The sequence below is a fragment of the Electrophorus electricus genome, unplaced genomic scaffold (assembly GCF_041902795.1).
Source record: "Electrophorus electricus isolate QZ-2024a unplaced genomic scaffold, ASM4190279v1 Scaffold183, whole genome shotgun sequence".
Classification (NCBI taxonomy): domain Eukaryota; kingdom Metazoa; phylum Chordata; class Actinopteri; order Gymnotiformes; family Gymnotidae; genus Electrophorus; species Electrophorus electricus.
This window is the reverse complement of record NW_027658464.1, coordinates 35,001-49,288: the sequence shown is the minus strand read 5'-3', so window position 1 is coordinate 49,288 and position 14,288 is coordinate 35,001.

Here is a 14,288-nt window from a genome sequence, read left to right as displayed (position 1 = left end):
GTGTTCATTCGACACTATAGGTAACCATTCAACACTGTAGGTGTTCATTCGACACTATAGGTAACCATTCAACACTGTAGGTGTTCATTCGAAACTATAGGTAACCATACAACACTGTAGGTGTTCATTCAACACTATAGGTAACCATTCAACACTGTAGGTGTTCATTCGACACTATAGGTAACCATTCAACACTGTAGGTGTTCATTCGACACTATAGGTAACCATTCAACACTGTAGGTGTTCATTCGACACTGTAGGTGTTTATTTGACACTATAGGTAACCATTCAACACTGTAGGTGTTCATTCGACACTATAGGTAACCATTCAACACTGTAGGTGTTCATTCGAAACTATAGGTAACCATACAACACTGTAGGTGTTCATTCAACACTATAGGTAACCATTCAACACTGTAGGTGTTCATTCGACACTATAGGTAACCATTCAACACTGTAGGTGTTCATTCGACACTGTAGGTGTTCATTTGACACTATAGGTAACCATTCAACACTGTAGGTGTTCATTCGACACTATAGGTAACCATTCAACAATGTAGGTGTTCATTCAAAACTATAGGTAACCATACAACACTGTAGGTGTTCATTCAACACTATAGGTAACCATTCAACACTGTAGGTGTTCATTCGACACTGTAGGTGTTTATTTGACACTATAGGTAACCATTCAACACTGTAGGTGTTCATTCGACACTATAGGTAACCATTCAACACTGTAGGTGTTCATTCGACACTATAAGTAACCATTCAACACTGTAGGTGTTCATTCGACACTATAGGTAACCATTCAACACTGTAGGTGTTCATTCGACACTATAGGTAACCATTCAACACTGTAGGTGTTCATTCGACACTGTAGGTGTTCATTTGACACTATAGGTAACCATTCAACACTGTAGGTGTTCATTCGACACTATAGGTAACCATTCAACAATGTAGGTGTTCATTCAAAACTATAGGTAACCATACAACACTGTAGGTGTTCATTCAACACTATAGGTAACCATTCAACACTGTAGGTGTTCATTCGACACTGTAGGTGTTTATTTGACACTATAGGTAACCATTCAACACTGTAGGTGTTCATTCGACACTATAGGTAACCATTCAACACTGTAGGTGTTCATTCGACACTATAAGTAACCATTCAACACTGTAGGTGTTCATTCGACACTATAGGTAACCATTCAATGCTGTAGGTGTTCATTCGACACTGTAGGTGTTCATTCGACACTATAGGTATCCATTCAACACTGTAGGTGTTCATTCGACACTATAGGTAACCATTCAACACTGTAGGTGTTCATTCGACACTGTAGGTGTTCATTCGACACTATAGGTAACCATTCAATGCTGTAGGTGTTCATTCGACACTATAGGTAACCATTCAACACTGTAGGTGTTCATTCCACACTATAGGTAACCATTCAACACTGTAGGTGTTCATTCGACACTATAGGTAACCATTCAACACTGTAGGTGTTCATTCGACACTGTAGGTGTTCATTCGACACTATAGGTAACCATTCAACACTGTAGGTGTTCATTCGACACTGTAGGTGTTCATTCGACACTATAGGTAACCATTCAACACTGTAGGTGTTCATTCGACACTGTAGGTGTTCATTCGACACTATAGGTAACCATTCACCACTGTAGGTGTTTATTCGACACTGTAGGTGTCGGCACACTTATTTTTTGTTACTGCTAGCAGCTGCAGTAACAAAACTAATGCACAGTAATAACTGGTCCTACAGAATGGCAGTTTCATACACCTGTAGACATCGCTAGTGTGTGTATCATTCTGTGTAGAACAGCCTAGTCCAGCGGTAAACACTTAAAGCCATGACTGCAACTCTGTAGGCTTTCATCTAAGAACAATAGCCCTTTAGTTAAATATACTACATGTACATTTATATATACTGTATGTTTAAATATGCTTTATATACATGTATAATGCTATCTCACTGTTAAATGCATAGTGTTAATCCAGGGGGGTGATGAGGTTTTGGCTCTTTCTGATTGAAGCTTTAATCATCAGCCACCCGTTTGCACCGAAACATCTCACACATTTCACAGAAGTGGTAAATACTCAGGAATTATTTTGCCAGGAATGGTAAATGGGGAATGATTTTCCCAGAAGCATCACGGCAGAGGAGGTGTTCTCATGCTGGCGGAGAGAGTTACATTTAAACCATCTCCCTCTGGCAGCCAGGATGGTGCTAAGCCTGTCAGGCTTTTGGGATGTGCAGCGCAGAATGACTCAGCACAGAGGAGAAAGGTGACCTTGTTAAACTTTCACAATTTTTTCCCCCCAGTAGGTCATGTGTAAATTCCCATCATGGAATTATTTGACCTTTTCTTATTTATTCACTGTGTTTTCAGAAGAAAGGTATTAATTTTTTGTTTGTCCAGTCATTATCAAACCCTTACTCTGTACTCGGTCTCCCAAACATCATTTACACGTTTTATTTTTCTTTACTTTTTCTCCTATTCTTCTCCTCCCCTCTCCCCCCTCCTCCCGCCTCCTCCCCTTTCCTCCCCTCCCCCTCCTCTCCTCCCCCTCCTCTCCTCCCCTCTCCCCCTCCTCCCGCCTCCTCCCCTCCCCCTCCTCTCCTCCTCCCCTCTCCTCCCCCCTCCTCTCCTCCCCTCTCCTCTCCTCTCCTTCTCTCTCTTCTTGCTCTATGTGGGTCATCAGCATCACAGAGAAATACAAACACACTCCACCCCCCATAAAACATAGAAATACGTGTCACAAGGCCCAAAATCATCAGTACGAAGATGAAACCATCACCGAATCAAGCATTTAAGTGGCAATATGGCTGCCCCATGTCTAATGCAACCTCTCCTTTGACACCAATTGACACCAATAAGCAGTGTGAGCATGTGGGCACTCTTCACAAAACCCTTCCGAAAAATGCTAATGTAATGTTTTTAATATTTTCCCAAACCTAGCAGGGCCTTCTTAGCATTATCCCAATGCCATCATGCTAAGCTGCTTCCACTTAGCTTTAGGTGAAGATTTTCAGGTGAAGAGGACCTCTCCTTCGACAAGCAGAGCTACCTGGTCACTAGGCGGTATGAATGATACTGATTCTTTTTTGCAAAAGAATCTGTGATTATAATCTGTTTTTATTGCTATTATCATCGCAGTATGGCACTCAATCAAAGGAATTTACCCATGAAAGAACATTCAAGATTGCAATCAGGCTGTTCGAAGCACTAATCAAACTGGCTTCATTTTAACTGTAATCTGTGCTATTTTTTTTCCAGAGAAGGAAGAATACAGTAATTACAAAAGTCCTGGAAGAGCCTGGTGAGGCTGGAACCTGTCCCTGCTGTGCTATACTCCTGTCTTGGGACTCACGGTGGCCTACAAAAGCATCTGAAATTTAGTCTCCGCAAAACAGCCAGGCAAAGTGCTTGAGGTTTGCCATTAAAGCAGCCGCCATAGTTCCAGGTGAGTTAAATGCATCTCTGTCCATTACGGCCTGTGGGAAGGCAGGTTAGCACAAAATTGGCTCAGGTGCCAGAGGTGAGTCAAGCAAGGTGCTGCCTGTCAGCTGCAGCCGTGGCAGAATTATAACGTGTTTGCATATTCAGATTCGAGATCGGGAACCAAAGGACAGGCTTGCACATGTAAGACCGGTACCTGTCCCGGAGAGCAGGTTGGTGGATTTGAGTCCATTTAAATGGCTGCTTCATTAAAACAGCAGGCTGTCATCAAGGCCTTTTGGTGTGCTGGATTTTAAACAGGAAATGTGCACAGAATCTCAGAAATACTGTAGAATTGTACCAGAGTACAGTCATGGTCTGTCAATGCACAGAACAGAAGGATGTTCCAGCTTGGGTTGGCACCATGAGGATCCACACATACAATATTGTCATGGACTGCTGCTCCCCCCATAAGTCATGTGGTATGGCCCGCCGCATGCAGGGGGATTCACAAATGTACTGTGTCTCTGTTTTTGTAACCACACCCCCTGGGATTACACGCGTGCATAGGGTTTAATGTTAAGGTCTTGTGTGTCCATTTAAAGCCCTGCCCCCGTGTGCTCCCTTGGTTGGTCATTGTCGCTACCTGTGTCTCTTTGTGAGTCGTTAATGTAAACAGTAGCTGTAGCACGTAACGTCTGTGTTTGTTCCCACCGTGTTGTAGTTAAGGGAATATCGTTAGTGTTGAATGTTTAATAATGTTCACCCGTGTAGTTGTATGTGAGTGCCACACACACACACACACACACACACAAGTATACACATACACATATACACACACACACATATACATACACACACACACACACACACACACAAAAAGTATACACATACACATTTACACATACTCACACAATTACACATATACACATTTACACACACTCACACACACACACTGATGCATTTAGGCACATTTGAAAAGAGCCGCTGCAGTGAAGGCAGCCCACGCTCAGGTGGAGAAGATAACAGCTGATTGTCTGATTGTCTAATCAGAAGATGTTATCTCTTTATTAGCACATTAAAGGTTTGGTTTACATTTGTGAAAACACGCTTTTCCAAAGGGAATTACAATTTCCATCATGTTACACAGGTAGTCAGTGGTGTGGTGTCTTGCCCAAGGACTCTTACTGGTGCAGAACTGAACCAGTGCTCCTCACGGCAGCGGTGGAAATGTTACCCACTACACTGTTAAACTATTTGAAAAGAAACACTTTGGAGACAAGAATTACTTTGTTTGTGCCTCTTCAACTAATTAGTATCAGGTTCCACAAATAAATTACGTTCAGCAGCCACAGAGGGCTGACATGTATGGCATGTGAAGCTCTTATGAAAATATGGATTTCAAATCTGATCAATGCTCCTCACAAAAAAGCAGTGAAAAAGCAGTGAAATGGCTCACCCACAACCAACTATAACGCATGAGTTAGCAGAGACTGAGTACCTTCCCCACTGTGACCAGCGGGAGGTAAAAAACATTATAAATTGTTTATTAAAATGTTCTGCAAACACATTCACAGCAAATGCGATGACTCAGAACAACTGTTTTCAAATCACGACAGTAAAATGGCATTTCACATAGAGCCCAAAGACACACACACACACACACACACACACACATACATACACACACACAGGATGACTAATATCCACTAATTTCTCTAAGTTTGACTAATTTCTACTTCAGTGACTTGGCTACGCATCTTAAATCATTCAGATCATTTGCATCTTCAGCGTGACACAGTCTAGGATGGCATTGCTCAGGAGGTGCTGTGGAACACAGAAGATCTGGGCACTTCCAGTGGGTCCAGTGGGCCGCACATGCTGGGACTCAATCAGGAACGTGTGCGTAGTTGATGTTCTGATTGGCAAGAGACAATTCAGTTACTGATCACTTTTTAGCTACCTCTCATTTTTCATGTCAGTGTGAATGATTTCCTTCAGAGCAGTTCCAAATAAAATGTGGCCATGTTTCATTGTTTGTGTGTGTGTGGGGGGGGGGGGGTGGATGTGTGTGGGTGGGTGTGGTGTGTGTGTTTGGGTGTGTGTGTGTTTCTTTCTCTACTCTACAGTGTGACTGCTGTACAATCCTTTGACCAAGCAGTTAACAGCAGCTGGGAGAAGAGATGAATTACAGTGGTACCTTTGATGCAGTGTGTGTATGTGTGTGGGTGTGTATGTGAGTGTCTTTTGAAGAAACTAATGAAACTAGGCAAGACTAGATGCATTTCCTCTCTCTCTCTCTCTCTCTCTCTCTCTCTCTCTCTCTCTCTCTCTCTCTCTCTCTCTCTCACACACACACACACACACAGAGCAGGGAGGTCATCTCACTCACACATACACACACAAACACACAGGGCAGGGAGGTCATCTCACTCACAAACACACACACACACACACACACACACACACACACAGGGCAGGGAGGTCATCTCACTCACAAACACACACACACACACACACACAGGGCAGGGAGGTCATCTCACTCACAAACACACACACACACACACACACACACACACAGCGCAGGGAGGTAATCTCACTCACACACACACACACACACACACACACACACACACAGGGCAGGGAGGCCATCCAGTCATCCCTGCACTGCAATCTGTACTCCCAAATTGGTTGTGATAGCACATGGGCCACGGCAGCAGCAGGCATAATAACCTCGTTGTGTATCCGCCTCTCCCTCACCCTGTAATTATGCCCAACCCCCATTCTGTACCTGTGTCCAACCACCACCCAACAAACGTGCCCCTCCCCCACCCTGGAAATGTGCCCCTCCCCCACACTGCTTACAGCTCATTTATAGATAGCAAGATGCTGACATCATGCGATTGCCCCGACGGTGACAGCTTTGTCAACTCCTAGACTAGAATGAAGAAAGGTCAGAAAGGTCAGAAAGGTCAAGAAGCCCATTTTCACAGCTGCAGCTTCTGCTCATCATTTAATGACGCATTTAAAATGGATGTATTATTACGGCTCATTTGCACGCTTGAGTGTGAACGGGACCCAGCGCTTCATTATCAGCACATCGTTCTGACACAGAGACCTGAGAGGCTTGTGAAATTGGCAAGACGGAGGGAGCAAGAGGCGTGTCTAAAGAATACAGCTTTTTCTCCATGGCAAAAGCGAACCACATGGTGCAACGACTAAAGGAAAACAAATACAAAGACAAAAACAAAGTAGTCTGTTTGGATACCTTCAGGTTTAGTGCGCTAATGCGCAGCACTGTCCGCAGGGACCTGCGGGTTTAAATAATGAAAAACAAAACAAGGAACAGGTGAACGAATCAATAAGTGGCTTATTTGGAGCGAAGCAGGTGTTTGCTATGAACCCGAACCAGAGTGGGCGTGTCCCTCTGGCTAGGAGACCCGCAAACCTTGACAGGACTGTTCATTGTTAATCAGATTTTACCATGTAACATCAGTTTCATTGTGGTCACACCAATACGTGGTGGCATTTCTCTCAGTTTTTAGATTTTTTGTATGGTTCATGTGATATATTTCACCTTGGTTTCCTGTTTTGTTTTATTTTTCCACTGACCTGTGAAGAATTGTGTATGGGGGTAGGGGGGCACAGACCGTGCGTGCCCACAGACATGTGCACCCGGTTTAATGGCCAGTGAGTGTGCAGGCACAGGGGGAGTTTCTCTTGACGTGGGTGATGGAGGTAGTGTGTGATCACATGATTAGCTTTGCTCTTTTGTTAATCTCTCTGCCCCGCACCCTCCTTACGGCATCTCCACACCCACCATGCTCAATGAAACTCGAAGTTCACTATTTGTGCATGAGTGCAAACATTTGAATACAAAAATTATAAATGCATTTATAAAACATACATCTGAATGAATTTGAACAAAGTCTGAATTGATCTGAATAAAGTCTGAATAAATCTGAATAACGTCTGAATAATGCAGTACATAAACTTGTAGACTACTTGAAATTGAAACATGTGACATACCTATTTAATATTTTCACAGGTTCTCACTTACACAGAGGCGAAGTTAAAAACCAAACACCCACAACTAGCTTGTGTCAGACGGTGATCTGGTTGTAAGGTGGTCATGTGAGAACCATGACTGAACAGGCAACAGAGAGCCACCCCCAATTGTGTGTGTGTGTGTGTGTGTGTGTGTGTGTGTGTGTATGTGAGTGAGTGAGCTAGTAGACTAGCTGTTTACCTGTAGATCATAAGCAAAATTAGCTACTATCCCTCATAAAGAACAGAAAGAAAACTGAAAACAAAACCATTATATTGTTTATATCATTATTTATAATCATTATGATCCCTAACTCTTTTGAAAATTCCATACAGCCACAACACTGAAAGGCTTCTGGGAAACTGGAACAGGAAGCCTCCAGTATTACCCAGTTCTTTCCAGACACTATTCAAAACATTTTTTGTAAGCATTTCTGGTTAGTTTCCCATAGTAGCAAAGGAAGTTATTGATCATTTTGTGCTGCTATTTCCACCACAATATCTTTTCTCAATAATTTCATTGGAACTTATATTCTTTCCTTTAAGTGCCCAGTAGGTCAATAACAGGCACCGAAGCGCGCCGGTGTGTCGCTGTGTTCTGAGAGACTCTGCCGTGGAGCTTCCACCCTTGGGAGTCAGCCCCAGGATGGGATACTGATGAAGAGTGAGGAGGAGACGATGAAGATGACATCTGTCATGAGGAGTCTGAAGAACAGAGCCTTGGTGATCGAGCTTTTTTAAAGAGGCGAAAGCTAATATAGGAAGTGATGTAATCACTCTCAGCACCTGGAGATAAAACTGAAACCTCACTCATGTCTCCAGTCTGCAATAAAAACCTGGAAATGTTGCATGGGACGAGGAAGTGAGAATGACGACTTGTTTGGGGCTAGTTTTCTTTTTGCTAGGTTTGGTTGAATGCTTAATTTGACATTTAGCTGACACTTTTATCCAAAGCAACTTAAAATTATGACTGAATACAATTTGAGCAATTGAGGATTAAGGGTCTTGCTCAGGGACCCAACAGTGGCAACGGTGGAGCTTTAACCTTCCAATTACAAGCCCAGTACTTTAACCAGAGCTACCACTGCCCCCATTTGTAATGTCCCAACCTGTAAAGCAACAATCTGTACTTTATATTGACTTACTAGAAATCTGGGCAGTATCAGTATATGCCCAAACACCCTTATATGCTACCTATTGTCTACTTACTAGTTCTGTCTATTTAGTCAATACCAAGTATATTAAACATAAAACATTTTATGTCAGACTGTTTTTCTATCTTTGATTTATATAGAATACATTTTGAGAAATAAATGTATGTAAATGTAAAATTCTGGTAATGAACCAAACAGAGATTGTCTGCTGAATATAAAATGTTGCTCCCTCTCTCTCACTCACTCTTTGTGTGTGTGTGTGTGTGTGTGTGTGTGTGTGTGTGTGTGTGTGTGTGTGTGTGTACCACTATCCCCTGAGATGTGAAATAAAGAGAACTCATCACTTTCTAGCTCAAAACATCCCATACACTTAACAACACTCATCAGAGACAGCCTATAAAACCACTGGAGAGCTAAACCGTCTTCAGACATTAGTTCCATACAGTTATAGTCCCATAATGTGTTCCATAAATAGCCTGTAGGCATGCATCAAAGAGAATTACGATGTGTCTTTGAACAAATTTTATTGTAACTGCTATTGATGCCTAAAACACTGTAATAAGATTGAAAGATTATTTAAGACAATTTAAAAAGGGATTTGAAACGAATTGAACTGATATGTCTAAACACAGCCAGCATAAGGCAGCACCTAAGTATTTCTCACAATTAACTAATCAGTCATCTCATGTATTTGTTTGCTTATTTGATTTATTTGTTTATTTAAGTTTTTGTTGTTGTTGTTGTTGTTTTTAAGAAACAGTACTGCAAATACCCCCAACACAGCGAGTGCGTACTCATATCGTCTGGTCCATCGCACGAGACTAATGGACCGGTAATGGACGGGTAACGAACACATTCGCGCGAATAATAAATAAATAAGTAAAGGCACCAAACAGCACAGCTGCAGAATGCATGGCCTGTGGACAGATACAAACACAGGCGGGGATTCAGCCGTTTCTGCTAACGTGAGCTTCTGCGCTTTATTTATTTTTTTATGACAAACGCTATTAGCAGCCCAGGGGCCCACACCTGCCGGAGAGAGAGACCACCATACCAGCTCCAGTTCACTGCGGGAAATGTGGTATCGACCAGATGTGCATGGGCTCCTCCTTTTACTGGGATTCCAATGAGAGTCCCATTGCTTGTTCTGTTGCCTTACAATCACAGGCGCTGTTGTCTTATTTTGCTGTGTTGTGTTGACGTACCGGGAAAATGTTTCAAACGTCGGTAATAACATTGCCTACTTACATATTGCTTTTTTATGTCATTTAAAACATTTGTGATAGAGCAATCGGCATGATCCACACTACAAAGTCAATTTTGTGCCAAATGTTTCAAATAAAGTAATAACATCGATATATTAAACTAGTAATTATCAAAACGTGGTGGTAAATGTATTATAGTATATAGTAAAATCTAGTTTAGTTTTTTAGAGAAATTATTACTCATTCACACTCACAATGATCTTTCCCCCATTAAAAATGGAAAATTATCCTGGATTTTGACAATGATCTTTTCTCCGCATTATTTTCTATTTCTGCCCTCTTTCCTTTCCGCCTGACTTCTGGCACACGTTTTCGGGGGGGCGGGGCTGGGGCGTATCACAAGACTTTCACCTTATCTCTCTATTGGTCAAGTGATTTTGGAGCGTGAGGTTTTTGCAGTGCAGACACGCCCTCTACCAGTTAGATAATTGGGAAAAGACACTTAAAATGGGAAGAAAGAGTGGATGAATCGAACATTTGCCACCATGTTTATTAAAAGATAAAATTCTCACATCTGCTTTGTCAAAATGTTACCTATGTTATAAATCTTCTGGTTATGTATCTTACTATATTTAGCATGTAGCTAATTCTTTTAATCTATTAGTTAGCATGTTTTAGGTATCTGTCAGGAAAGGTAGTTAACATATTCTGATTGCCTAGTTTATTAGGCCCTCCTATATTTACATTAACTCTCCCTTTAACTGTATTCTCATTATTTGTGTTTACTGTATGCTTGATAATACTTTGCCTTTGAACTTTATTTTATTTTAAATGTGCCACCAAATTAATTCCATAGTGTACTCTCTTTACATGGATCAATATTTCAGCGAAGTATATACCTTAAATTACCTAATTTACACAAAGTACGTTTACAAATATACTTTTACAAAAAATGAACAGAGGCTCCACTTGCCACCAGGCGAAGCAGGCAACTGCTTTGCACCCCAAGCCAGTGGGGGGCCCCCCGAGGACCGACAAACTTTAAAAGCACAGAAGTGCCAAAGTGAGAGTATGAGACCTGAATTCCATAAGGGGGCCCTGTGTATTTTTGCCTAGTGTCCCAACAGATTCTAGGATCAGCACTGGTAAGGAAAAATACTGAATATTGAATATTTGTTGACCTAGAACTGCACATTCTGCTCAGCTTTATTTTTCACCACTTCACTGTTCCATTGGTTCAAAAGTGGCATATTACGAACATTTCAATTTCCAAGCTTGTGTACGTATATTTGAGTATTTTCAGTGCCTACCAACCCACAAACTCTTAAATAAGGCATCCCAGTCAGTTTTCTTTTTTGTGCATTTCAACACACCATTCAGATTTCAACATCAAGTGGTGAGTTATTAGAATTTACCACCCCAATCTGAATATCTCCATCCACAGCTTGAGAATTAACTTTGCGAAAGTGTGCAATTTTTTTCTTGCCTGTACCAGACCCACTAGCACTATGTCAGAGCTGAGAAGCAAGCATGGAAACTGCTCCATTGTTGACTGCACAGGCCGACACTCAACACTTCATCAGCCCTCAGCCACAGAGGACAGAAGCGCTGAACAGATAAAGTTTATTTTTCATGGCAATGTCCCAGCGTTTGTTCCTGTGCTGCACTGATTGGTGACTCTGTGCCATCTTTCAATCCATCCTTTTCCAGCCATTGGCAGGATTTCTCCGCTTCCACTATCTGCCAGTGGAACATACCACTTCCACTATCTGCCAGTGGAACATACCGCTTCCACTATCTGCCAGTGGAACATACCGCTTCCACTATCTGCCAGTGGAACATACCGCTTCCACTATCTGCCAGTGGAACATACCGCTTCCACTACCTGCCAGTGGAACATACCGCTTCCACTATCTGCCAGTGGAACATACCGCTTCCACTATCTGCCAGTGGAACATACCGCTTCCACTATCTGCCAGTGGAACATACCGCTTCCACTATCTGCCAGTGGAACATACCGCTTCCACTACCTGCCAGTGGAACATACCGCTTCTACTATCTGCCAGTGGAACATACCGCTTCCACTACCTGCCAGTGGAACATACCACTTCCACTATCTGCCAGTGGAACATACCGCTTCTACTATCTGCCAGTGGAACATACCGCTTCCACTATCTGCCAGTGGAACATACCGCTTCCACTACCTGCCAGTGGAACATACCGCTTCCACTATCTGCCAGTGGAACATACCGCTTCTACTATCTGCCAGTAGAACATACCGCTTCCACTATCTGCCAGTGGAACATACCGCTTCTACTATCTGCCAGTGGTATATACCACTTCCACTATCTGCCAGTGGAACATACCATGCAGGGGTTTTTCCTTCCCTGATTGTCTATGTTCCTTCTCATTTCCATACTTCTCAGGATTCTGCTGTCTAAGGTACTCAGTAAGCACTTCATCACTTGGGGCCATTATCTTGGTGTCTTCCTGGATCTTGGTTGTTTGGATAGTGGCTCTGACACTCACTAGTCCTCAGCCCCCAGCCTTCCACTTAGCGTACATTCTCGGAGTGTGGGATTTGGAATGAAACCCTCCATGCATTGTGAGGAGTTTCCTTGTCTTGATGTCAGTGGTTTCTCTCTCCTTCGGCCAGTTTATTATGCCAGCGGGGTACCTTGTGACTGGCAGAGCAGAGGTGTTGACAGCTCGGATCTTGTTTCTCCTATTCAGATGGCTTCCCAGGACTTGCCTACTATTTGTAGGTATTTGGCTGTAGCTGCTTTCCTTGTGGTCTCTTTATTGATTCCCATTTGCCTGTATGAATCCAAGGTACTTATAGCTGCCCTCAATATCTGTTACATTACCTTCTGGTAGTGTGATTCCCTCTGTTCTAGTCACTTCTCTCTCCTTGTGACCATCTGACCGCATTATCCAGTCTGAATGACATTCACTATCAAGTGAAAGTCAAATGAAAGTGGGATTTACCAAGGATATGCCCTGTCCCCGCTGCTGTTCTGCATAGGCCTGAACCCGCTCCGTGAGATCATCACCAAGACTGGCTATGGATACCGGCTGTGGAATGGAGCAATTGACAGCCACCTCCTTTACATGGATGACATCAAGCTGTATGTCAGAAGTGAATGAGACATCGACTCACTAATCCATCTCACCAGGATATACAGCAACAACATCGGAATGTCAATCAAGAGTGAAGCAAGTCCTGGGATGTCAGGTGAATGGGAAGAACAAGATCCAGGCTGTCAGCCATTGGCTGACACTCCATTCCACACTCCACCATTCATCAGATACCCCACTGGCATAATCAGCTGGCTAAAGGAGCAGATAGAGGCCAATAACATCAAGACAAGGAAATGTCTCACAATGCATGGAGGGTTTCAACCCTAATCCAGCACTGTACACTAATCAGATGAAGGGGGGTTGAGGATTAGTGAGCATCAGAGCCAATATCCAGGATGAAACCCTGATGAGAATAAGGAGGATTAGGAACCTTCATGGAAGGATAAACATCTGCACAGTATGTACTATTATCAAATAGTGGAAGTGGCTGATATGGAGAAATCTTACCAATGGCTGGAAAAGGCTGGGTTGAAAGAAAGGACAGAGCCACTAATTATGGCAGCACAGGAACAAGCTCTGAATACAAAATCATTAGAGGCTGGGATCTACCACACCAGGAAGGATCCCAGATGCATGTTGTTGAAAGATTCCCCTGAGAGAATCCAGCACATTACAATGGGATGCATGATGCTAGCAGGCACAGTGTATATGGAATTCCATAACCAAGTGGCTGGATACACCCCACATTGATCAAGAGAATGATCAAGCTAAGATTCTGTGGGACTTCCAGATCCAGACTGACAAAATGGTAATGGCTAACCATCCGGAAACGGTAGTGATGGACAAACAGCAGAAGAAGGCTATAGTGATAGATGTAGCAATCCCAAGCAATAACAACATCAGGAAAAAGGAACGTGGAAAGCCCAAGAAAAACGAAGGGCTGAGAGATGAGCTGGAAAAGCTGTGGAAGGTGAAGGGCTGAAGGCAACAGTGGTTTCAGTAGTAATCGGAGCACTAGTGGCTGGGAACTCAAATGGGAGAATGGCTCCAGCAGATCCCAGGACCAACACCAAGATACTACGCAGCACCCTCAAGCTCCCAGGACCCCGGTAGAAGACCGCCTGGATGATGAGTGAGCAATGTATATATAAAAGCAAACTCTAATCCTAACCAGACACTTACTGAATAGTTTCATATAATACCAATGACTGGACCAGTATTCATTCTCTGACTCCAACCAAACACCCATCATGTCAATATCTAAATCCTACTGAAGCATTATATTCCCTCTTAGCAACGGAAGGTCTATGATTATAATGTTTTCAGACAGATGACGAATGCAAGC